The sequence below is a fragment of the Paramormyrops kingsleyae genome, chromosome 5, assembly GCF_048594095.1.
Source record: "Paramormyrops kingsleyae isolate MSU_618 chromosome 5, PKINGS_0.4, whole genome shotgun sequence".
Classification (NCBI taxonomy): Eukaryota; Metazoa; Chordata; class Actinopteri; order Osteoglossiformes; family Mormyridae; genus Paramormyrops; species Paramormyrops kingsleyae.
The window spans coordinates 7,472,089-7,499,176 of NC_132801.1; the positions used below are offsets into that span (position 1 = coordinate 7,472,089).

Sequence of the window (27,088 nt, forward strand, 5' to 3'; positions counted from 1 at the left end):
TCACACCTGCACTTGACACAACATTAATAAAACGTGGGAATTTGCACACGGCCTGGTTTCCGATTCTGTAAAATAACTTTAGCCTGCATTGAAAGCAGAAGCAGCAGCAGTAATAAGCCTAAGCTTTCACTACGGTACTTATCTAGCGGGACATAATTGTCTAACTGATGTGGTGCTCTGGCATGAACGGAGCAGAGATGCACAAATGCAGTCGTTGTGAATTTATTTCAAGAGTGGATGCCTGATATCTGGGTCCGTCCAACACAAATGCAGATGCACAAAGGCATTCCTTGTGATTTATCACAAGAGCAGATGCCCTATATCTGGGACCATCCGACATCCCAAAAATGTACAGATTTCTTTCTTCTTCATCCCAGAGGTATCAGTCACTAACGATGTCTTTAACCTTGTACCACTGCTTACACTGAAGGAAACCACACCAGCAGACCACGGGAAAGGCATGTAGACTGTGAAATTCGGCTCCGTGTGAGCCTTGGGAGACAAACATGGTATGTACCTGTTTTTTTTTTTAAACCTTGTTCTCTTATGCAAGTCCCTAAGTCGGTCACCTTTGTCCGTCATTAAAGCTGGACTGTCCCTAACATATGGACTGGGACGGACCAAGCCCCGGAAGTGCCGCCTCCTCAAACAGCCGCCCATGCCCAACGACAGCTACCTGTCCCCCCATGCGATGGGTGGCACTATGCGGGGTGACTGGTGCCGCTCCCCTGATGCAGCGAAGTAGTCCAGCACTACAGGAACCGTCGCTGGTGAAGGGGCGACATGTCCCAATTCACGCAGGAGCTAAATCTGGACGGGAGCCTTTTCCGGCCAGGGTACTTGAGGCGCCGTATTTACGCCTTGAGGCTTAGCGTAGTCCGTCCAATCACACGGCTCTGTTCGCATTTCTCAAGGGGTGGGACTTCCAGGAACCTCAGTGTATATGTCAGAAACAAGCAGTCGTGGGATCTGATGGCGGAGGACAGGCACAACCCTCATTAACACACTTAAGGCCAATTCATACTTTCTTGTCTGTGTGTGCTTTTAGTTGCAGATTTCAATTTCTTTCTATCCATTATCAAAATTCAAGTTTTTAAATGACTTCATTTAATTCATACTTGAATGACATGTAATTCTATTTATTTATAGTCAAACCCAACTAGTTGGGCCTAATTGACGAAAAAACTGTCATCGATCCTTCTGCCGTAAGCAGTTATCTAGAACAGGGTCACTGCGTGACTGGAATGTCTCCCAGGATGCACTGGGCCAGGATCCCCCTGGACAGGACGGCACTGCGTCACAGTGTACATGCTCAGACACACCACCAGAAATAAACAGCAATTTAGAGACACTAATTCACCTAAAGAGGTTGTGAAAAATGGACTCTTTAAGACCAACATTACCGCTTTTAATTTCTACTGTGTTCAGTTACACAAATAAAGCGCTGTTTTGAGATAAGACAACTGTACCTTCTTCACTGGTAAAATGAGCTGAATTTTCTAGGTTTATGTTCCATTAGGTCTCCTGATTTAAATTTATGAGTGGTTCTGCATAATAGCTAAGAACTAAAATGAAATTTAAATAATACATTATTTAAAATGGCAGTAGCAGTTGTAGTTTACTATAGATCTGCATTCTACTTCTACTCTAAAATATAACATAGGCTGCGTTTATCACAGCATGGCTGAAAAGTTTAAGATACTCTGGACAATTATATTTGTGTGTCATGAAACAACAATGATCTGGGTGATTCTGGTACAAGTGAAATCACACACACAAGCCTTCTGCTTCTCTATCTTTACCTCTCACACAAAACAGTAAATTATCATTCTTGTCTTTTATTGCATATTCTATGTATATTCAGGGACTGACATAAATGGCATGGTAACTAATATACATTCGGCATATAATGCAATATATGTGGAAATTTCTGGTCGTAACGGCGCGAATGCACATATAAGTAGGCATTTGCGCCGTTATGACAAGAAATTGCCACTCATTTGAACCTTTTTGCACAGAGTGCATACTTCATTTGCAGGTTAAAAGGTTAAAATGCACAGCCATTTCTTGTCACACTGCACAAATGCACACAAAAAAAAGTATGTACCAGTACTTTTTACAGGAAACACGCAGTGGCATACCAGTTATGTTAATCCCTGGCTATGTTGTATATTACTAGACTTGTGTAAGGAGGGGCTTGAGAGCCTCTGTCAGAACCCTCTGTCAGAACCCGGACCACTCTCAAGCCCCAAAACATCATTCCGTAAGACACTATTTTATGGGATGCCGGAAGGATCAAAACATATTGCTTTTTTTTTTTGAGTGTGAGAGTCTGAAAGTATGAGTGTCACACCAGATACATGACATTTGGCAAACCTGTGTGCGTAAACTGTACGTTATTTTTCGCCATTCTGTTATTGTTATTTATTGTTCATCATTATGTTACGTCTGCAGGGAGGCACTAAGCAACTATGACAATTAAGCTTCAGAATCCTTTAAAAACCTACCACACACACACTGACACAAACAACCTTGCATGCACATTTTTCACGGTAAAACAAATCCCCCTCCACTCCGTTCGCTCTCCCTCCCCGTACTGCACCCCCCCTTTCCTCCCTCTCTCCCTTGTGGCTTTTGACCTGTTAGAGTACCGGTCTAATTAAACGGTCTCCATAAAGGTAGCCCCAGTTTGGGGGAGTTGGGAGCCGGATCAGGGAAACAAGAAGAAAGAGTACAGCAGGGGAATTAGCAGTTAAATATTTCACCTCATTATATTATACATATACATACTGTATATACTGTATTATACTTGTTTTGGGAACTTAATCAATATGGATTTTATTTCTTTTCTTTTGTATGAAATAAAAAGCAGTTAAATTAAGATTATGCCTGGCATCCTGCCCAGTGTGTGCCCGTCTCATTCCCTGGGAGTCCTGGGATTGGCTCCAGATGGATGGATGGATGGATGGATGGACAGACATTTTGTTTTCCACATGGTTGAATGAAGGGAAATACTTTTTTTTCTTCTATTATTTTCTGCTATTATTATTATTATTGTCATTTCATTTTCTCTGATGACCTGCTCTGAATTGATTCACCATTTTTACTGCCTCCATTCCTTCCATGTCTCCACCCCTCACAGAGCCCCTGTCAGCCCTGGGGGGGCTTCTTCTGGTTGGTTGCCTGCTCCCATCCTATCATTAAATTAAACCATGCTTTTGCATTTGTGCAAAACATCCTTAAAGAACCTTGAAAGGTTTCGAGTAACAGGAAGCAGGAAGCAACCACAGAGAGGCTGATAGTCTGCAGCTATGCATTGTGGGTGAAAAAAAAAAAAAGCTCAAGGTTCAAGAGTTGTAGCAGAGGAGTTTGCTGGAGACGCGTGGCTGGGAGACTCAAGCCTCACACCAAATGGGAGCCACCAAACTAACCGGCGAGATCCTGGATAACATCAGGCAGCGGCTGACAGCCCATGGTGAGTGCTGAGGCACTGCAGCCGGCGCGGTGCGGAAACCCGCCTGCGGGGAACAACAGTGCCTGCTTTGTCACTCGTCCCCCAGGGTTCCTCTGACAGCAGCACTGTGTAGCCGCGATAGAGACGGCAGTGTCAGAACCAGACCGCCATCCCAGCCTCCCCGGAGCTCGCAGGTTTGGCCCAGTTAGCGGCCTGGAGAGGACTCCTTCATGTTCGGGACACACGCCGTCCTCGGTCTGGAAGCAGGCCCTGCCGGGCTTCGACGCCGAGCGCCTTGTGAATTCGGGGCGGGGCGTCTCCAGCCCCTCAGGCACTGCACCGTGCACTGCACCGTGTAATCTCGCCTTCCTCAGCTACATCCCACAAGCACTAGTGACTTTCCCCATCCCTGCTCTTCCTCTTCGCCTGGATAATGCATCATGGTTACACACACACCTCAGCTTTTCTTTCACAGCATATCAGGGAGGTATCACATCTCATATCACACCCCCCCCCCCCCCCCCCATCTCCTATACCTACTCGCTCGACGGATCGCCCATCATAACCTGGATTTCCATAGCTCTGGTTAACCCCAGACACCAGTGTCTGCCAAAGCTAGGCTCGCTGAGCCGCAGTGCGCGTTCGTTCGCTCGCTCACTCGCTCTCGCCAACATCCTTAACTGCTATTTACTGACCCGTCAATTGAAAGAATGGCAAGAATCACGGCACTTAAAGTCAAACACTGTAATTTTCCAGACGTGTTGATTTTGAGGACTGCGTGTGATACAATGAGAAAATACTCACAGCTTGGATTGTTATATTATAATCCCTTTGTGTAAATTTTTGAGCTTGAACCAAATGTTGCACATTTTAATTAAATCTAAGGCTTGAAATTATTCAATCTTTTAATTGCTTAATCGTTCAATGGCTGAGAATAATTGATGTATGTATATATATTTAATTAGTTTAATGAAAAAACATGTCTCTGTACCATTACAGTTATGTTACTCCTTGTGCAGCATAAATTCAAATTATAGAGAGACTTTGGCAAATTAGTGTGGCTAAATTAAAATAAGACGTCAACAGATTCATCCATCCGTCCAACTTCAGAACCACCTATGGATTGCAGGGTCATCATGAGCATTGAGCCTATCCCAGGAAGTACCAGGAGGCAAGACACCACATGAGGAGAACCTGCGAGAACCTGCGAGCACCACATCGATCCCCCAACCCAGGAGATGCCGGACCTCACGGCGTCAAATTCAATTTAACGCGGCTTCAACTCCTGTATTCATTTTAATTTTTTCACCTTAGACATCCTTATATCTAATGACTGAACTAAATATACTTTGAACGTAATTAACAGAATGCATGCATTAATTAACTTACTTGCTAGATTTAAATGAAATCTAAGTCTGGAAAAAGACAAAAAAATGCCAATAATCCGCTGTTTCAATGGACCAAGCGGCACGTCATTGCACTGTTAGTGCGCGGAGGCAGTCTACAAAGCATGGCTGTTCCCAGAACATTTAATTAACAACATTAACATAAAGCAGAGACCTAATACAAGAACCGTCAGGCACAGACTAGTTAACAACTAGGAGATAATATGAGCGGCTCTGACAAACTGAGAGGAAAATGTCCCTAACAACATTTCCATTTATCAAGTCATTAGTTTATTTTTTGCTTTTTAAAAACCATGTGATATTTTGCAAAGTGCATATGGGAGATTGGCAGCACAGGGTCCCAGGGTTCAGCAGTGGGCTGAGTCCGGCGTGTGACGGACGTCCTCCTCGAGCTCACGTTGCTCCAATTTCCACCCAAAGACAGGTGGTTTAGGTGGTTTTTCGTTTATGTGTTTGTGCACCTTCCGCTGCACCCTGTGCTTCCCTGGACCGACTCCAACATCGCCGTCATGCTCTGCTGCAGGGGTAGGCAGCCTGGAAACCTGATCCGGGTGGGCGGGTGTCTAGCAGATTCTCCATCCTACCTGTTGCTGCCTGAGGTGTGGTTCACCACAGTCCAGGTAGGTTAACCTGCTGGATACCAGGGTTCTGTACCCCTGCTCTACTGGATACTCCGGTATGGTGAATGGATGGATGCATATATGGATGGATGGAATTTGGCAAAGTAGAGAAATCAAAGTTGACCAGTATAATACTTCCAATTAGAATCAAGTTTCATTCACCAAGCAAACATGCAAAAGGAATTTTACTTGGTATGAAAGGTGCAGAAATACGGGCAGACAGGCATGGCTCCGGCAAGAGGGTGGGCTCAGGCTGGGCCTGTGGGTCACGTACGGACGCCAGAAATGGACACCCAGCCAAGGTGTGAGCCTGTCAGCCTGCAATGACACAGGCGGCCTATGGAGGGAGCGTATGCCATGGGAGCTGGATATCAGCCCCTGGGGGGCAGACTCCTTTTATCAACAACCTCTCTGGGCAAAAGGGCTAACTGAGGCAGGAACTGACCCTGCCGCTATTGCCATGGAGACCAGCGCAGTAGGCTCTGCGGGGGGGCTGCAACCCTCCTGGGCCTCAGGGCGACAGGCCGGCTAGGAAATTGGGCACATGCCAGGGATTTGACAGCTGTGTGTACAGGTGCGGCTGGGCTGTTAGGGATGTGGATTCGATTCCCCGTCCCATCAGACAAGCAGTTTGGGATGATATTAATGTCACTTTATCTGCCCAGGTGAGCTGTTTTATTTCAGGAAGCTGGCTAAGCATCAGTGGGTTATAGGCTCTAATCCAGAAAGAGGCACCGGAGTGTCTATCTGAGAAATGGGTCTGGCCTGAAATGTATATGTGGACCAAAGTGGATGGATGATACCTTCATCTGCTCAGTAAAACCCTGGATTTTATTTTATCAGGTTCTGTAGCTGCAGGTCCACATCTTGAAGATGCTCAGGAATAACTCATTAGTTTTATCCATCGTCTAACCGTGTCAGGGTTGTGGGAAATCAGTTTCGTATTATGAAAATAATCACGTTGTGTTTTTAGTGCTAGTAAATATTACTTATTAGACCCCATCTGTTTCTCCATCTGATGGCCTTTTAAGTGAGACCATCCATTCAAAAAATCCTGTTACTGGTATGAAACCAGCAGAATTATACGCGAGATCCTTGCATCTCAAGTGACGAATGACTAATAATTTTGTTTAAGTGGAAATTTTTGTAGCACTATGCCGTAAAAAAGGCCTGGATGCCGTAGAGGAATGACCCCACTGGATGGAAATGTTACAGGGATTAAACAAAAGCTGAAACATATTTTGACTCTCCTTGCCGTCTTTTCAACGACCAACAGGGGTGAGACTCTAAAAATTGCACAAGAAGCCAGATATCACCCAGCAACCATGGATCAGATGTAAAGCGAGGGCGAGGCGCACACACACACACACACACACACACACACACACACACAGAGGATTTTATAGCATTTAGGCCCCGGGGTGCTGATGGATTACCAGCGGGACAGCCATTACTCAGCAAAGCCACGATTCCGTGCCACCGTGACTGTTTCGTGTGAGTCTCCAGTGCTTCTCGCTGGGTTTATGCAGGACGTTGACGGCGTGCAAATTTTTTGCCCATTTTTAATAAAATGGTTATGGTGCTGCTGTGTGACAACTGTGGAAATTTCCGTAGAAACCCATCCCAACCATCACTGCTTATCAGGTAGAGGGTAATGGAAAGTCTGGAGCTTATTCCAATCAGCGCGGAACCCGGAGCAAGCGGATTCCCAGGGTGGGACAGCCGTCTCACACCCAATTTAGAGACACCAGATCACCTAAGCGCATGATTCTGGACTGTGTGTGGAAACCCGCCCGTCGCACAGCCCCACGTACACACCCACGCTCTTCCAGAAAGTCTTCCTGTCCTCCAGAAAGGACACATTCTTGTTGCCAAGCGACAAGAACATCAGCAGCATCTTCTCGACGCTCCGGGGACACGGCAGTGATTTTACTCGAGAGTCTCCCAGCTGTACCTCGAGAGAGTTTTCCGAATCCTTAAGGTCTCATTGTGTAGTATGTAGTGGATGTTATTTTGCCATAATGAGGCAGTGACTGTTAACATTTAGGAATTCCATCGTAATCGGAGATGGCTTTGGGATGCGGAGTTCGCCCTCCTGTGAGGGATGGGCTTCTCCTGTATGTCGTTAGCGGAGACACCTTTGGGCCGGGGTCTGGGGGGCACGGTGTGACAATGTACCCAGGAGAGGATCAGCCAGAGACAGTCGATACGCTCTCACGCGGCCTCCAAAAGCCTGTACGTGCCAATCGTAAAACCGGCTCTGTCGGCCATGCGGCTCAGCATCGCGTCTCCGATTGGTCCCTGCCCACGGCATCTCGGACACGGCCAGAGTCTTCACGCTTCCCGCTGCCAATAAATCCCCGCCTCTTTTTACAGAACGTTGATTTTCATGGCAACCAGCAGCAGGACCGTCATCTCCAGGGGAGGAGCGACGGGGGAAGTTATCCCAGGCTCAGGAGAGGGAAGTTATCCCAGGCTCAGGAGAGGGCCCAGGCTCAGGAGAGGGCCCAGGCTCAGGAGAGGGCCCAGGTGGGAGACGTCATGTGACCTGCGACCCCAGCGGAAGTTACTTTGTCCTGTGGCTGGGAATAATGCGCTGCAGGACTGACCTGTGGAAAATTCCTGGGCAACGACTAGGTGGGAAACACTAACATGGAACATGAAAGGCTAACTGGCTCCCGGCCGACCTGCGGGCGAAGCCGAGGGTCTATGCAGCGACGGTGCGGATCTGGCGATGTCTCCAGCAGGACTACGAAGAGCTGAAACACAAACAGGAGAAGCTGCGGGCTCAGACGTGTCGCCCGTCCCAGGAGCAGCTGCGGATGTTGCCTCCGCTCAGAGCTCTAAGCTGCTGCTCTGGCTACTCGCTAATTAGGATTCTGGGCTAACGAAGAAATAAAGTGTCGTTTCACCCATCCGGCTCATTAAAGAGAAAGGTCCCATCGTGGCTTTGAGCGATCCCTCTCACGGGCCACTTACGGGCGAGCCTCAGCCCCCCCCACCCCCAACGTCAGAACGGAAACGACAGACCAGATCATCAGCCAGCAGGGAAACAGCGAAATCAATCAAGCTCAAACTTTAACCAGCGACTCTGGTGTGATGACAAGAGGTGAGATTATTTATTATGTATTTTAAATGTACATTTTTATTTGTTACTTGATATATTGCCTTAAACCAGCACTTAGACCTGCTGGTAATGTGTTCCTCTTGGTGTGTATTCAGTATGCTCAACACTGCCAATACTGCGATCCCACAGGAGTAATTTAGAGTAAATTAAAGCAACAGCCTGGTACCCCCCCTAAATACTCAGGGCATTATGCTGTCCAAATGGGTCTCAGGGTTGCTGATTGGGCTGGCAAAAGCCCCCAGTGCCCCAGCTGCCTTGGCACTACACCCTGTGGAAGATGCGGCACCCGATTGGCTCGCTCCTTGCTGATGGCTGGGGGGGGGAGTGCTTTTCCTTCAAATGGTTTGCATGCAGAGTTCGCATATGGGGGGGGGGGTCAATGTAACAGGTGGATTATAGGGACAGCAGAGAGAGAGAGAGAGAAGGAGCGATAGAGAAAGTTAGAGAGGGAGGGAGAGGGGGAGAGAGAGGGAAGATGGGTGTCAAGTGATTTGCTAGGCATATCTGTAGCCCCTGGTTCTGTGCCCCCCTCCTCCGTCTGCAGAATAGCAATGAGGCTGCCGCCGGGCCGCGCGCAGACAAAACCGCTGCATCAAACAGACCCGGAGGCCAGTAGCTGCACAACCTGGGTGGTGCAGGTCTCCTGGGTGAAGCCGATAGGGCTCTGCAAAGCCTGGAGCCGTGTCTGTCTGTCTATATGTGTGTCTGTCTGTCTGTCTATATGTGTGTCTGTCTGTCTGTCTATATGTGTGTCTGTCTGTCTATATGTCTGTCTGTCTGTGTGTCTGTCTGTCTATATGTGTGTCTGTCTGTCTGTCTATATGTGTGTCTGTCTGTCTGTCTATATGTGTGTCTGTTAGAGTTTAGATTCTCTGCCCGAGGCCGAGCCCAGACTTGACCCGACCCGACCCGTGGGCCGGGTCGGGCCGATATTTCCTGCCACTATCTTCGGGCCGGGCCGGGCCGGGCCGGGCTGGGCGGGGCCATGATCAAGCATTTGTGTGTGTTTTTTTTTTTTTTAAATCATTACTTAATTAGCCTAATTGGGTGGAGAGCTATGCCATAATTATAAATGTAGCTCCCTCCCGTAAGACACGAGCACAAGAGTCCTTTGCATTTAACTGAGCCGACGGTTTATTCGAAAGACAGTGGCTTAATTCGTTATTATCACCATCACGGCAGACGTGAGAACTAAATACAGATACGGAAACACAAAATCAAGCACATTTACTTACAATATTAGCTAACAAACATTGAAATTCAAATGAAATATAAACATAAATAACAATAAAGACAGCTTAGAGAATTCATATACAGTTAACACGAACCTCAGTTAGCATTTACATGGCTAAATACAACAAACTTAACTAAAACTTAATTAACACATACCTCGTTGGCTGCTTACGGAAGGATTTAACCTTTTTCTTAACCCTTTACTTAGTTATCATATTTATTAAATATGCCATCCAAAGTGAATTACTTGTTCATTTTCTGTGTTTATCATTGCTCACGTTTTTTTTTCATTCGGATCTATTTGCGATCCATTCTGAATAAACAAACAATGCAGTTTACATGCTTCGTACTTGTTGCATTTTTCATTAAGATAAATCTAAACTAATTTCTGTAGTTCAAACAACTTAGAATTGTAGTTGAGAACGTCTGTTACAACGGCTCACGTATTAAAAAATAGTCGGGTTTAAATCGGGCTCGGGCTCATAATTACAGTTAATGTGTCGGACCGGGTCGGGCTCGGACACAAGGTGCACGGGCTCGGGTAGGATCGGGTTTAATTTTTTGGGCCCGATCTAAGCTCTAGTGTCTGTCTGTCTATATGTCTGTCTGTCTGTCTATATGTGTGTCTGCCTGTCTGTCTATATGTGTGTCTGTCTATATGTCTGTCTGTCTGTGTGTCTGTCTGTCTATATGTCTGTCTGTCTGTCTATATGTGTGTCTGTCTATATGTGTGTCTGTCTGTCTGTGTGTCTGTCTGTCTATATGTGTGTCTGCCTGTCTGAATGTGTGTCTGTGTGTGTATCTGTATGTGTGTCTATCTGTCTGTCTATATGTTTGTCTGTCTGTCTGTCTGTCTATATGTGTGTGTCTGTCTATATGTCTGTCTGAGTGTATGTTTGTGTGTGTGAGTCTGTCTGTCTGTCTGTCTATATATGTGTCTGTCTGTCTGTCTATATGTGTGTCTGTCTGTCTGTATGTGTGTCTGAGTGTATGTTTGTGTGTGTCAGTCTGTCTGTCTATGTGTCTGTCTATATGTGTGTTTGTGTGTGTTTGTCTATATGTGTGTCTGTCTGTCTATATGTGTGTCTGTCTGTCTGTCTATATGTGTGTCTGCCTGTCTGAATGTGTGTCTGTCTATCTGTCTGTCTGTCTGTCTATATGTGTGTCTGCCTGTCAGAATGTGTGTCTGTCTATCTGTCTGTCTGTCTATATGCTTGTCTGTCTGTCTATATGTGTGTCTGAGTGTATGTTTATGTGTGTGAGTCTGTCTGTCTATGTGTCTGTGTGTGTGTGTTTGTGTGTGCATGTGTCTGTGTGTCTGTCTGCCTCTGTGAGTCTCTGTGTCTGTCTGTCTGCCTCTGTGTGTGTGTGTCTGTCTGTGTATATGTGTGTCTGTCTTTGTATATGTGTGTCTGTCTGTGTATATGTGTATATGTCTGTGTATATGTCTGTGTATATGTCTATGTGTATGTGTGTGTGGGGGGGGGGGGGTCAAATGTCCCCACAATGTGAACAAAACCTGTTATTTTGACCATTTGTTTGGTCTCCAGAATTTTATGAATATCTGTGAGTGCAATTCGCAGGTGGGGCCAGAGGTGGCAGGAATCCCATCTGTATTTGTGCATCACAGTTCACAGCCATGGTGTCACTCCGCATCCGACCACGACTGCCCCCCCCAGCCCTATCCCACATGTCGCGCCATGAACATCAGGAGGTCAGGGGCCTGTAACGGACAGGGACAGTCATGGTCGCGTTGCTATGGTTACCCTTAACAGGAATACGATAGTGATCACGACTTGGAAGTGAGAGATTCCCGGGGCATTTCCTGCCTGCCTCTGAAACGCTGATTCCGGCCTGGCAGACGTGACTAATCGATCAGCCCATCTTAGCACCGCTTTCTTCCCAGCAGTTATATTTAGGTGTGTGAAATGTCAATATGTGCCGTCGACTCGTCAGCCTGTTCATCCCCCCCCCCCTTTGTCTATATACTGTATTGTGCGAAAGCCACCAATGAAAATGTTTAGAATGTAAACTTTAAAGTATATGTCCGCTCAGGACAAAAAAAAACAAAACAATTTAACATTAGAACATATGCAAAGGAACAATAACACAATTAAAAACGAACAAGAATTTCTTCTGTTCTCCAAAAATTTCACCACCAGCTCACTTAATTAACTTAATTAGTTTAATTAGTATTTTAAAAAATTACAATGAGGTACTGATTAGCCAAGTGGTGGACAAGTCAACAAATACACAGATGAGTTGGACGGTCGCTGGAGACACTGAGCTTACAAATAATTTTTACTTCTGACGAAATGTAATGAGATATTTTTTAAGTAAGCAATTCTCAGAAATTAGCGCGACTACAACGGTGATTCCTATTAGGTTGGACGCCAGTTAACGGTACGTGTGGAACATCAGAGGCCAGACAAACAAGCATCGGTAAAAATCTCAAAAGCGTATTGAAAACGCAACAAACTGCACCGTTAATGGCCAGTCTAAGCTCCCCAGACAATTAAGGACACAGCCGCTACGCCACAGAAGCACAGGAGAGGAGATCCCTAGCAGGACTGGGCTTTTGTAACCATTTCTATTCAAGGCCTGTGCAGGAAACACATAAGGCTCTTAACCTGGAGCCTTTATTTAGCAATGGAAGAAGTAACGTAAAGTAATGTGGCCTGATGAGTCATCATTCACCCTTTCTCCTGTATCCGAATGGGTCTGTATTTGAAAAAGAATCAAAGGGATGCCTTCAGATCGCAACATCTGTTGCCAACTCTTTAACAAGGTGGGGATGCGTTAGCAATGGGCAGCCCCTTCAGGGGAGCTACTTCGCAAGATGACCACTCTGCTCAGTCTTATAACACACATGGAACATGAACCCATTTTATAGTTCTAGGAGCCCCCAATGGTGCAATGTTCTCCAAATCCATGAACACCATTATAAAAGCGACCGCCTGCCACAGTTACCCCAATCACCAGATCTACACATCACTGAACCTTTATGGGACGTTCTGTAGCAGAGAGTATGAAGCAGATTTACACCATTTCATCCCACAGGGACCGGGACAAAGTTCTCCTTGACTAATGGTCCAATATCCCACTACACAGTTAAGGATGTGGGTGGCAGCATTTCAAGCAGGACTGAAGCTGTCTTTCAGGAACAGGGTGGTCCTACTCCCTATTACATTCTCCATTTGCATTTCTTGTTAGGTGTAACACATCTTTAGTCCACCCTACACATACATACTCCGCTTATGGTGTGAGTGTGTGCCATGTGATGGACTGGCATCCAATCCAGGGTGTCCCCTCCCTTATGCACAGTGATGCACTGGCATCCCATCCAGGGTGTCCCCTGCCCTGTGCCCTGTGATGGACTGGCATCCCATCCAGGGTGTCCCCTGTCTTGCGTTCTTTGCTTTTTGCGATCGGCCGCAGGCTCATAATGGCCCCATGCTGGATAAGCAGTTATGGACGATAGTTGCTGTGATGCTGCTGGCATGCAGAGATCCACCAGACTGCGGGGAGGAGTTCAGCACCACGCCAATGGGTAGCGACCATGATTCTGCTGATTACTGCAGGCAGGGGGGCGGAGCCACCTCCCGCCACTACCACTTACAAACATGCCGTGGGCAGCCAGAAATGGGAAAGTGGGTCGTCAGAGAACTGTTTGTTTTTTATCCCCCGTCCCAGACAGCCCTGAGGACAACCATCCAAATGGGACTGCTGCCTCCAGAGCCAATCGCCTGGAACCACAGGATACGCAATTGGCCGTCCCGCAGAGGGAACACCCCGTCAACATGGCCGACCGCCAACCCACAACCTTTTCCCAAGGCCCCGCCTCCTCCTTACCCTGATTGGCCCTAAGCCGTCACACTGCCTGGACACTTCCTCTTTTTCCCCCATCACAGAATGAACACTTCTCGCCGGGGGCCTTTCCTGCCGCCTGGATACGCTCCTGCCAGCCACAGCACAGGCAGGGTGCACAGGCAGCACAGTCTCCAGCAATTTCAAAGCAGACTGTGAAGGAAAAACTACGACTTAAAAACACCGCCAAAACATAATTTGCTGTCATCTTTTTCCACAATAATTATCAGCAAGGCGTGTGCACAGCACCGGCAGACGGAAGAGGCCTTCAGACAAACGTCTGTGTCCCAAACGCACAGCGGTGGCGGCGGAGGCCGTATTTCGAGTCCCCGCATCTGGCCGGCATCCTTCGCCTGCCTCGCTGTTTACTCTCCTCGATAAAGGTTGAATAGAATTATTCAAAATCTGCCCGAACAGCTGAAAAAAAAGACCTTGTGCTGCATTTGGGGGGAAGGGGTTGGCGTTCAGATACAATGCCAAGCTTTCGCAAAGCACCCTCCGGCATCGTGAGGAGAAAATACTGAACGATTCTGCATCTATTGACACACACAGACCGCAGGAACACGACTTTTTAATCATGAGGTAATTCCTGCTTCTAACACAAAGGCTTCTGACTGTAGGTGGGGGGGGGGGATGTACAATACTGATATACTGCAATATGCTTCAACGTTCATGCCGGGTCCTGCATCTGCACCTGAGGCACTGAGGCTTTACAACTAGCCAATATCCATATAAATGGAAACGGGGGGTTGGTGGCCATCGTGTGGCTAAGCAGCCCACGTGAACTTGGAGTAGGGGCACGGAATGAAGTCTTTATTTGTGGTTTAACAAAGTGGAGAAGAAGGGTGAAAACAAGACAGGAAGTCAGGCAGGGAAACTGGCTGGGGAACAAGACGGACACCCTGTGTGTCTGGCATTGATGCAATTAGGCGCCGATGTCTGGGTCTCTCCCCAGGCACTGGGAGACAAAACAGGAGATTATTTTGTATTATTGGTGATTTGTTACAAGTAAATGATGGAGCTTGTTGTCTCACCCCCCCCCCCCCCCCCCCACTTCCCATCCTCTTTCCTTACTGGATAAAAAGTCCAGGAATATTGATTTACCTAAATTCTGTACATTTTTACTGCCGCAAAATGATCACACGCCCCACTGGTATGTAGGCATCACATGACTACACAGCCATACAAAGGCAAATATTTTATCAAAACTGTGTTACGACCTAAATCGCAAACCAAGGAGAGAAAATTATAGTAACAACAAAATCCAGTCTCAAACCAAGGCAGTCTCAGTCTCAGTCTCAGTCTCAGCATAGTTACTGTGTTTCGCCTTTGTAGTGCTCTGGCTGTGCGTGGCGGAATGTAGCATGGGGTCTGCTCAACTCAATCCCCTGGCCCCCACTGCTGTAAGAGAACCCCCCCCCCCAGCAGCACCACAAAAAACCTCAGAGGTGTGAGGTTATGTGTAAGCTAGCTGCTTGCTACACCAAAACCAGCCCGTTCACCCTCCAGAGAGACGGCACTCGAGTCAAATTCCATCCGGAAACTGGGAGGGGTTAACTCCCCATTGTTCCCAACCACGGTGCGTAAACGAGTCCGCACCCACTCGCTGACCTACGGATTAGAATGTCTGTGTGGATCGATCCTTCCCACAAAGGATTCCTCTGCTCCCAAATAAGGGAGTCATCGGTGTCGTTTATAACGTGGTGCTAAGGGGGTCGCCAAGGTTACGGCGCTCGCAAGCGCTGCCTCTGCCTGTTTCCTGCTTCTGCTCGTGCACATCAAAGGAAGCAAAGGAAGCTAAAAGACCTGCAAAGAAAGCAGACTGACTGGCACCTCCGCCGTGCCACACGCCCCTAAACACACGCCAAGCTCTCGGAAGGGAAACAGAGGCTGCCTGTGGTTCCCTCAGGGCCAGAAAGGCCAGACCTCAGACCTACTTTCTTTCGCTGGGATCGAAGGCCCCCGAGAAGCGGGCGCTCACACCACCAAAGTGATTTATGCCGTCCTAAACGAGGGCTTTTTTGGGTCTATATCTGGGATGTGCCCATGGTGCCCCAGTAACACAGCGACAGAGGTGCTCTTCAAGCGCGCGGCGCGGTCCAGCTCGACGGCCTCCCGCGGCTCTTCTCTCTCGCGATTCCCGCTCCTTCCTGATTGGCCTTTCATCCTGCAGCCACCCCACTGTGGGAGGAGCCTCAGCCCTGTGCCGAGTCGCTCTTTCTCCCAATCAGTGACCTTTGGTTCCCTCCCCCTTCCTCTGCTTTATCCCTCACACGCGTCACCCTGCAGTTTCCGCCTAATGAGTTGCTTCACCTGGGGGAGGATCCCATCTCGGGACTCATCAGGTGCTTGCCTTACAACTGGTTTTCCGGCACTATCTGGCAGTCGACTGGAGGCAGTCTCAGGCCTTCCATTACGTCCAGTTGACCAGGCTCCCCCATCCCTGTTTCTTCAACAGGAAATGTTACCATCTCAACCCCCCCACCACAAACTAGGACACTGACAGACTGTGGCCACGCAACATATGTGTGAAGTAGAGGAGTCTGAAGAAAGGCTTACAAAGTAAATAACACAAAATAATAGATAGAATTACATTTGACAAACATACCAGGCGTCAGACACAGGATTCAGCGGGAAAGCGGATCTGAGGGTTAAATAGAAATGAGTTCCGGCATGTTCTCACCCTGTTGGAATCCCCCCAGCCACCAAAGCCTGCGATCCTGTTAACAGCAAGGTGTCTCAGGAGGACAGGATCAACCATAATGGGGGGGGGCGTTAGGGCAAAGGGAGGGAGGTGAAGCAAAGGGCAGAAGATCTGACAATCGCCTCCCGTTTTGTAGTAGTTTGGCGCCTAAAGGAATGGCTGTGCCGGGGGGCAGAATGCGGGGAGGGGGGGTCTGTTTGGCAGAAGGCCCCAGCACGGTTCACACTGGAGATCTTCCCACCTCACACTGGACCATTAGTCCTTTGCACGAAGTAGCCGCCATTTTTGACACCACTCACTTCAGGATACTTGTCAATAGTCTGAACAGGAAATGACAGTAAGTTGCGGAAAAGTGGCGCAGAGATACGGCTGGCTGGTGGTCTGCAACGGACCACAGGGCAGGGATAAAAAAACCACCTCTCAGTGCATAAAACACCACCTCTCAATGTGTAAAACACCACCTCTGTGTGCGTAAAACGCCATCTCTCTGTGTCTGAAACACTACCTCTCAGTATGTGAAACTCCACCTTTCAGTGTGTAAAACACCACCTCTCAGTGCATAAAACACCACCTCTGAGTGTGTAAAACATCACCTCTCAGTGTGTAAAACATCACCTCTGTGTGCGTAAAACACCACCTCTGAGTGCGTAAAACACCACCTCTGAGTGCGTATGTGAAACTCCACCTTTCAGTGTCTGAAACACAGAATCGGATACATCGTTATCTCAGCAGACCCCCACACCACCACTAGTCCCTGAAAGATGACAACCAGCTTACATATATTATGCAGAAGTTATTCTGAACCAAACAATAAAGTGACTGTGGTAATGAGCTAGAAAATAGAAGCAGAGCAGTGTATTTATATATAATGAAACAGGAAACAGACAGGAGGCTTCATGTTTATGCAAAGGTTATTAGAGAGGAGCTAATGCTGAGTAGCTAACCCTGCACTAAAGCAGAACAGTCCTGTAATATATCTAGGCTCAGATGTGAACTTCTTATTATTAAACTGCTCAGATAAACTGCTCAGATTCAGTATGTGAATCCGTAACAGCGTCTCCTCCTGGGATTTTACCCCACAGCCCTCCAGCCATGACTGTGGTCTCCCTGCTAAAACACATCATGGCCACACTGTCACCTTCTCTCAGCTCCCGGTTCCCCTTTCAGCTCCGGGCAAAAGCGCAACCAGACTTTAACACATTAAATGCAAGTTCATATTTTGGAGTTGCTTAGAAATCATTCTAATCATTATGAGCTGTTTTATATAGTTGGATATTGGTACTGAGGAAATTTAGGTCAAATAGTGAACGGTGCCTTAAGGTACAACAGCAGAGTCCATCCGGTAATTTTAACCTGCCAGGTTCTGGCCTTCTGCCAGCCACAGTTGAGCCCATAATTGCTGCGGAATGTTCTCCACTAACAGTGTGCATCTTTCTGTGTTGGTCTGAGATGAACACAGGTCATTAAGCATCTTCCTCGTCCCGCTGAGGAGAGATACATGTGAACAGAGTCGAAAGCCATGTCTGTGAAGCTCAGAAAGGGGAATAACAGGGTGGGGACTCTTCGTCCAGCAAGAACATGGGATGATCTGGCTGCAAAGACACAGAGGTGCTCCCACGGGAATTCCAGGAGGAGTCATGACTTTAGGAGGGCAAACAGACTCAGCTCCGTGCTCCACTGTCAGGACGTGCCATCCAGAGGATCGTTGGGTCTTCGTCAACCTGCCATCCCTGCTATGACATCCACAGCAGAAACAGGCGAATGCGATTCCTCTGTGTAGGGACCAGACGGCCAATTACAGTGAACCTAACCCGACGGCTTAATGGCGGACTGGGCACTGCGAGAAGCTGAAAATGGGACACTGCTTCGGCGCCCCAGCCGGCCTGTGTGCGACGAGGGCCGCTGGGTGGCGTGGTACTGTCGTCACCTCACACCTCCACGGCGTGTGAAGTTCTCATGCTCTCCCCATCTCCCTCAGGGCTTCCTCCAGGTTTCCTCCCACATCCTACAAACATGCTGTCAGGTGAACCGATGCTTTGAAACTGCCCGTAGCCTGCGGTTGTTTGTGTACGTGTGGGAGTCTGTGCCCAGTGAGGGACTGGCACTGTTTTCGCGACACCACCTGCTACCATCGACTGCTTCGGGCTTCCTGAGATGCAGACTCTAGTATGCAGCTCTGCACTGGAAGGGCAGTTCTGGAAAAAGGATGGATGGATGGATGGATGGATGGATGAGTCTGAAGAGGCTAAAGCAAGGGTGTCAGAACTTTTCACGCTTGGATGAAAGGTTGGGGGCAAAGGGGCAGTGAAATGGATGATTGACATCATCGGAGGTGCCCCTGCTGGCATGGCTGCCCCCCCCCCCCCATATACCCTCATCTGTGGTTCGACAGGGAGAGCAAAGAGGTCAGCGTCTCATCCGCAGGTCACGCCAACTCACCGAAGCCAGACACCAAAAGTGTCGAACCCGCCCCGGCCAGCTGGCGCTCGCCTGCGAACACCGTCAGTACGTGACGGAATGGGGGTGGGGGGCTGGGTCACCGTGGACAGGGGTCTGTCTCCTAAGTATGTCCAGCTCAGCTCCTGCCGGACCTTTGCTCCCTGCGTTCATCAGCTGCCCTGCTAGCAGCAGTACCACCAATGGCAAGTTAAGGCCATCAGAAGGTTGTCAGTTTAAGCCTCGGGAGGGATGGGGCAGCGTCCTGCTACTTCCCATGTGACGCGTCATCCATCCTTCCATCCATCCATCCATCCATCCGTTCGTCCATCTTTCAGCTGCCTGCCTTGGTAAGGCATATGGGGTGATTAACAGCCAGCGTCAGTAAATAAAGCTAGAACAGCATATTCAGGCTGTGTAAGTCATTTTGGGTCCTGATAAGCAGATTAAAAATAAATTATTTGAGTCATCTATCCACCCCACACCACCCCTCCTGGGCAGAGGCACCCTCTGCCTCACCTTGCCGGAGCTCCACCATCCATCCAGCCGCTCCCTGCCCCTGTACGACCCCCCACCGGCCCCATTACCGCCCCCTAGGGGTGCTTCAGAGGCATGTCAGCCCCTCGCTGGGTGAATCAGACCGACACGCACGTGCACACACGCCCCGAGAGTCTGACCCGATCGTGCCACCGGCTCAGGGGCCAGTTCATCCAGCTTAAGCGACCCGGCTGCCGACACCCCCACCTCCACCCCCACCCCCACACCATTTGTCTTGCTAGGGCATGGAAATCCGTCCTATCTATCCGTCCATCCATCCGTCCAAACATGATGTCGTTTACAGATTTCTTGGCCAGCGGAGTCTCTCAAAGGCCGCACATGGGGAGATCTTTCCAGAGCTTCAGCTCATATGCCTTGTTCAGATTCTCCGTCACGCTCAGGTCCTGCAGGGAAATGCCGCCACTTTTTCTTTTTTAGAAAGAACTTGGCTTTAGTGCCTATCCGTCACACCAGGAGCGGGGAGCTGAGCCTCTCGCTGATGCTCCCTCCATCTGGATGCTGACGCTCTCCCTGAAGCAGCCTCGGCTGGCTCGGAGAGCCGAGCAATGTGGGCGTCGATTAAGAGTGCTTTAACTGCGGAGATCCGCCCCGTCCCGTGTGGGCCAAGCACTATTCTGATCACTAAACATTATTCAGAGGCCCTGTCAGTGTGTGTCACCCTTGGGGGGCGGGGCTCAGTGTATTAAAGCAATAAATGCTGTGGGTGCAGCTGTAGGACCCTTAACACCATCCAAGGCCCCTGGTCCTCCTGTCCACCCTGTGGATCCATATGTCCTCCAGTATAGCGTCCCATCCAGGCTCTCAGTTATACACCAGGAATTCAGGTAGCATTGCTGGCCTATTAGGACCTGAGATGTTTAGTCAACATCAAGTCATACGAGCGGATTTCACATGTGTACAGAATAAATATGTTTAAAAATATTAAATATATATATATATATTTCTTTTAAACTAATAAATTTGGTGATTTAAAATACAATTGCCCTCCATGAATCACCACCTTACCATAGGCGAGGGGTTTGTGTTCCTCCAGGAACCTAGGGGCTACGTTGTCGGGGGCAATAGCCCCTGGTAGGATCTCCCAAGGCTAATCGGTCCTAGGTGCAGACTAAGTATAATTCATAGCACCCCCATGAAGAAAAATAAAACAATGGACAATGTTACCCCGCCCGGATTGGGGAGACCGGGGCCTCGTCCTGGAGCCCGGCCTGGGGCAGGAGCTCGAGGGGCAGCGCCTGGTGGCTGGGCCTCCACCCATGGGGCCGGTTGGGTGTAGCCCGAAAAAATAACATGGGTCCGCCCTCCTGTGGGCCCCCCACCTGCAGGGGGATCTGTGGGAGGCGGGTGCAATGTAGATGGGGTAGTATTTGGCATGGTTTTGGACTGTGGGGCAAGGGGGGGACCAGAGTACTCAGAGGAACCCCCACGATGAGACGGGGAGAACATGCAAACTCCACCCACATGGAACTGGGATCAGGACTTGAACCACAATCTCCAGTGGTGTGAGGTAACCGTGCTAACTTATTATCGACTGGTCCCACCGTCCCTCAAGGCGCGAGCAAGACGTGCATCTAGACTCTTCTCTGTTTTGGCACTAATGTGGTGGAATGAATTTCCTCTAGATGTCCGAACAGCTGAGTCTCTAGCTGCCTTCAAACGACGACTAAAAATCTGCCTCTTTCGGAAGTACTAGGATTAGCACTTTCGCAATTATACTCTTATTAGAAAAAAATTATAGTACTTGTCGACAGAGTTTTTTAGAGTGACAGTATTCCTAGCCAGGTGCTATCGAACCAGTATCAGAATGTATTTACTGTTCCGGTTAAGAGCATCTGCCAAAAGCCATAAATGTAAATGTATTATAATTTATTATTTATAGGAAATTCATGAATTATAATAATTAATATAATAATAATTTGAATGTGGAGTATTTTCATTCCTGTCTATTCACAGCTATTAAAATCCAGTTGTTTAGGACCATATTTTGGCCATGGGGTAAAGCGAGCTGATCCAATTTTAATGCGAGTTCAAAGTGACAAGCGAAACACAACACTGCGTCAAAAAGGTACTTGCAGAGTTAACAGCCCATTATCACTGGCTATCAGCAACCCTGCAAGAATATCGCGTACATCAGCAGTACCAGCAGTACTTCAGACAGTGCAAGTTAGGAAGAGCTACAGTAGGTGGGATAATACTGAACTAGTTAGATATGTCAGAAGATTAGCTATTAGCTAGTTTGAATTAGTTAATTTATCTAGTCTTTAAATGGCCTCTCTGACCATTTTTGAGTTTGTACCATTTGATTCACTGGATGCATGCCATGAGAAAATTAACATGTAGCTCTAATTAATGGTGATAAAATTAAACTGATAGCCCGTCACAGCTCCTCTGCTCTTCACCTGTACACAACGCTGTTCCTTCCTTCTCCTTTTGACGTCATCCAAGGCTTTCCCTGCAGCTCCAGGATTTCCCAGCAAAATTCTTTGTGAAGTCTATCCATCACCTGCATTAGTTTCTACCCACCATCCAAAATCATCCAGCTGAGGTTGATTGTGCCTGGTCTGGAAGTTCCCAGTGCAAGACTCTTTGGTCTATTCACTGAGGGATCGGAGTTTAAGGAAAATTCCAAGTGTTGGGGGAAATTTCGTCGAAAAAAAAAAAATTCACATAATTATAAGCTCTGAGGCTCCCTCCTGCTCCGCACTCTCACCATTATCTCTCCAAGCAGATCGTTCATAATGAAGAATGGCAGACCTTCAAAAACATTATCCCAACTGGAGCCGGCTTCATGGAGCACAGCATGCTGAAGAGCTCCCTCGTGAGCCTCCTCTCTCCTCCACAGCTCCCCCCCCCCCCCCCCCCCAAATAGTCGACTCCATTCACCCAGCTGGGTTCAGACTTTTCAGACTTTTACCAGCCTATGTCAGCTCAGCCTCCTTCGTACTGATAGAGCTCATCCCGCTCACAAAATCAGTGATTTGAGCGGCAGGAGTCTGAATGCGAATCAGCACCTGGCTAAGAGGCTGAACCTCAGAGCCCATCCTGATACGATAGATGGCAGCCTCAGTGGAGAGCGGGTGCGTTCCTGGAATACAGGTTAACCGAGGGGTTAAATCAGAATCAGAGAGGTACTCAGTCAGGTGCACAGTCAGGTACACAGTCAGGTGCACAGTCAGGTACTCAGTCAGACACACAGTCAGGTACTCTGTCAGGTGCACAGTAAGGTACACAGTCAGGTACTCAGTCAGATACACAGTCAGGTATTCAGTCATGTGCTCAGCAGGGGGGAGCATGTTGTGAGCATGTTGTGTTGGCAGTTTAAAGCAACACAAAAAGTAATCACTACAAGTAATGGTATTGCTTATTCATTTACAATATTCCTGTGAAAATGCATCAAAATAAGGAACTATTCACAAATTGTGGAAAATTAACATTACAGCTAAAAAACATTATTTTTAACACAAAATAACCTTTCATTGAACTTTGAATCATTTAAAGTGCAATTTCGACATGAGGCAGAGCTGGGTTCTGGCAAGCTGCGATTTGGACATAAGGAGGCGGAGCTGTGCTCCGGCAAGCTGCGATTTGGACATAAGGAGGCGGCGCTGGGCTCCGGCAAGCTGCGATTTGGACATAAGGAGGCGGAGCTGGGCTCCGGCAAGCTGCGATTTGGACATAAGGAGGCGGAGCTGGGCTCGGGCAAGGTGCGATTTAGACATAAGGAGGCGGAGCTGGGCTCCAGCAAGGTGTGATTTGGACATAAGGAGGCGGAGCTGGGCTCCGGCAAGCTGCGATTTGGACATAAGGAGGCGGAGTTGCGCTCCGGCATGGTGCCATTTGGACATCGCTCCTTTTAATTTTGGTCCACTGAATGTTCCTCAGAAAGCCAGTTTACGGACGATTTTAGGATCCGGGGCCCATCTGACAAGCCATTCACCCAGCAATCCAGTCACCACGGAGAAAAAAATAAAAGCAAATGGCGGGGAGGAGCATGCAAAAGCTCCTGTAAAAAGCCTCCGGGAGGCGCCGTAATCATCGTAATGGCTAAAGAGACCTAATGAAAGGTAATGAAAGGCGCTGACCTCGGGGGAAAGCGAGGCAGCAGGAGAAGCTTTACAGAGGCTTATTATGCTGCATAGCAGGTGTTCATGTCCATTATACCTTATAATACACAGGGTACAATTTCACTCTTCGTCAATTTGTACGGCTGGGTGTTTCCAGTGAGGTAATTCTGGTTAAGTACCACGTTCGTGAACAAAAGGCTCCAGTAGAGCGCCTCTGCAGGATCCAGCCAACACCCCTCGGTCCTGGTCACTGCACCCCGCCTAGCATCACTGCACGCCTTGTCAGCCCCACGAAAGGAAGTGTGAGCCCGACATCAGGTTTAGGTTGCCTGGACTGCAACCACGAATGGAAGCGCGTGCAGGTAATACGTAGACTGGCAGTTCGCGTGCCCACTGGTCCTGTGCTATCACTTGCAATTTGTCTTTGGCAAGGACTTAAACCTGCAAATATCCCCTTGGGTAAGTGTCAGCTAGCCGCGATGCTAAACCCTAACATCCTGCAGTAGATGGAGTGTCTTCACTTTCATAGGCCTGACTCGCGAGGCCCTTGCTGGTTCCCTCCCCCATTCAGTTTTTCCTCATTCACTTTTTCGTAAACACCAGTCTTTGACTCACCACAGCTCAGCACGGAGGTGATCGAGCTGTTGCCCTGAACCATGATACTGTAGTCAATAGCGGATCTGCTAACAAGCCGGAGCACATGAGCCGGGCAAACAAACAGAGGAAACGAGCTACTTAGAGACTCCTTCTATGCAGATGATCTGTGGGAGCGATAATGACAGGGACCCAAGGATCCTGCGAACGCCCGTTCTCTCTGTGCAAGCTGTGCCCCATCCCCCCCCCCCCCCCCGGGGGGTCACATGAAACACTGGCCCACCTTCCCGGAAAACTTTCACTAATTATAAAACAAAAGAAACTTTTTTCCAAGGGTGAGACGCTTCTGTGAACATTTAAGGCACACCATTGCTGTCAAGACGAGAGCTAACAAGACAGGAGAGAGGTGAGCAGTAATAAAGCGATCCAGTGAAGCATTCCGGCCCAGGAGAAGAGAGAACACAGACTCGGGAGCAACACGCCGGCTGGTGACCACGCATGTCAGCATGCACATGTCAGCATGCACACACACGCTACACACGCTGCACACGCTGCACACGCGCCACCATGAAGCCTTCACAAGCTCCATCAATGGCTGTTAACAGATCGCTCATTGATTTTCATTCATTCCCTGAGCATAAATTTCTACCGCGGATTGCTAACCCAATGCACATGTTTTTTTGTTTTTTTTTTTTAACCATTTCTACAGTGTTGAATTTCTTTTTTACAGAAGCAGTTGAGGCAATATTTGGCTGCCATTGTTTCTTTTTGGGTTGGAGAGCAGGCTATGGAGATCAGTCCTCATTTGCGATTGGAATACATCGACTCAGTCAGCGCATCCCCCGTTCGCATCCATCTCCCTCCTGTTTATCAAGGATGAGGTCCTGCATAATCTAAAGATGCTCGTCGCCCAGCAACAGTGATGGACCCAGGTTCGACCTGTTCCTGTTGATATGTCGGATGATACCACTTCGCACAAGAAGGCAGCGCAGAAGTAATGTTTCTGTGCTATTCTGTGTAAAAAAAAAAAAAACCTGTAATTATTCAGGCATAAAATGTGTGCCGTGGAAGCTGTTGTGAAATCATTTTAGTCAAACATTTAAGTCAAATTATGGCTTCCCCACATCTCGTGAAACAGAAATGTATTTATCTCACGCAAAGGGATTTGACATGAATTCTTTGACGCGACGCACTGATACACTAAACCGTGCTTGTGTGAGAATGTCCGCCTCACGCTCCCGGGGTAGAGCTTCAGGCCTCTACTTCACTCTCTCGCCTTTCCCACCACGGCCGAAAGGCCCATGAGTGTCACCAGGGTGCCTGGCACGGCTGCAGAATGGCCCGTCCACCTGCCGGCACCATGGCGGGACCACTCCCCCCCCCCGGCCATCCCGCAGCACACTGACAGGCTCTGCTTATCGTCTTCATAGCACTGGCCAGCAGCCGATGAAGGAGAACACAAAGAAGATAAAGGGAAAGACACAAATCGTGAGAGAACAAGTGATGCTGAAACTGGAAGCTGTGGGAGAAGTCAGCGAGACGGGGAGAGAAGATGAAGGTATCGAGGTATGAATCACGGTTTCTTCTACTGATGTCGCCCAGCCTCCCTCGGGCCCCAAAGAGATCCTGCAGATTTTTTGCAGTTTTGGGTAGTTACTGCACAAGCTGACCAGCCTTCAGCATACTATTTGTATTAGGATTAAATTTGACGGGCAGAGACAAACAGGATGAAAAAATGGATTTGCTGTCAGGGAGAGGCACCAGTTCAATGATGTACGGATGCACTGATGTAATGGGGGAAAAACGTGGCACGGAAATGGAAGACAGAGAGAGCAGGCAAGAGAAGTGAAGCACAGGGAACAGTTCAATCGCAGGGGCACAGAGGGTGGGGCAGAGAAAGAGCCTGGGTGTGTAAATGGAGAAATCAAAACCAGACTGAGAGCAAAAGGGGTGAAAAGGTAAAGAGAGATGAAAAAGTGAGGTGTGAAAGAGAGGCAGGAGGATAAAGAGAGAGATGAACAGGAGCAGGGAAGTAGAGAAGCAGAGAGCTGACCAGGGGCAGCGAGGAACAGGCATAGAGAGGAAACGAGCCAGATAAACAGGCCAGAGAGAAAGAATGAAAAAGAGAGAAGAAGACGAAGGTGGAGAGGCCCGAGAGCAACTAGGACAGAGATCCAGTGTGTCAAAATTGAAAAAGAGCAGGAACAGGAAATGGAAGCAGCAAGACACACAGAACAGGAAGGGATCAGGAAGGAAAGAAGTGGATACTGGGAAATATCTGCAAATGGGTGAAGAAAGACAGAGCTAATGAGATGAATATGTAGAGGAACAGGAACTGAGAATGAAATCCACAGGACAAAGCAGGAACAGAGAATAATGGAGGCAGAGAAGAACAGAAACTGAGAATAAAAGGGAAGTAGCAAAACAGGTCCAGGGTATAGCAGGGCAGAGAGGAACAGGAACACGTAGGAACAGGAACAGAATAAAATGGAAGGGGGAAATGGAAACAGAGAGAAACAGTAACTGAGTTACTGGACAAAACAGGAACAGAGAAAACCAGGGGGAAAGAGGAACAGGGGCTGAAAGGAACAGGAGCAGAAAGGAACAGGGCCAAAGAGGAGAAGGGGCAGAGAGGCAGAGACAATAAGTGAGGAGCAAAAGTCTGAAACACTGAAATTATGATCAGAGAGCTGACTGAGCCACAGTGTATTTATAGCAGTGGGCTAGAGCCCTCCAACAGAGGATGAATTATACATTAAAAACAGGGAAAGAAAAAAAAAAAAGTCAAAATTACACTGTCAGTCCCTCTCTCTCCTTGGAAAGAGAGAAGAGAAAAGGAGAGGCGAGGAGAGATGAAAACACGGCCCTGTTTTTTGCAGGGATGTTTTGATGTTGCGGAATCATTAAGCCCCAGCGTGCGGCGGATCCTGCAGGACGTGCTGACAGGCTGGCTTGGCACAGAGCTCCCCTTCCTGCGTCAGCTGCCGACTCTTACAAGAGCCGCTCTCCAATTATGGACGATGAT

General features: G+C 48.3%; 1 protein-coding gene across 2 annotated transcripts in view; it reads right to left on the reverse strand.

Moving 5' to 3' along the window:
* Positions 1-27,088, reverse strand: part of LOC111845214 (protein phosphatase 1 regulatory subunit 29-like) — a 90,799-nt gene that overhangs the window by 3,612 nt on the left and 60,099 nt on the right. The window lies entirely within an intron of this gene.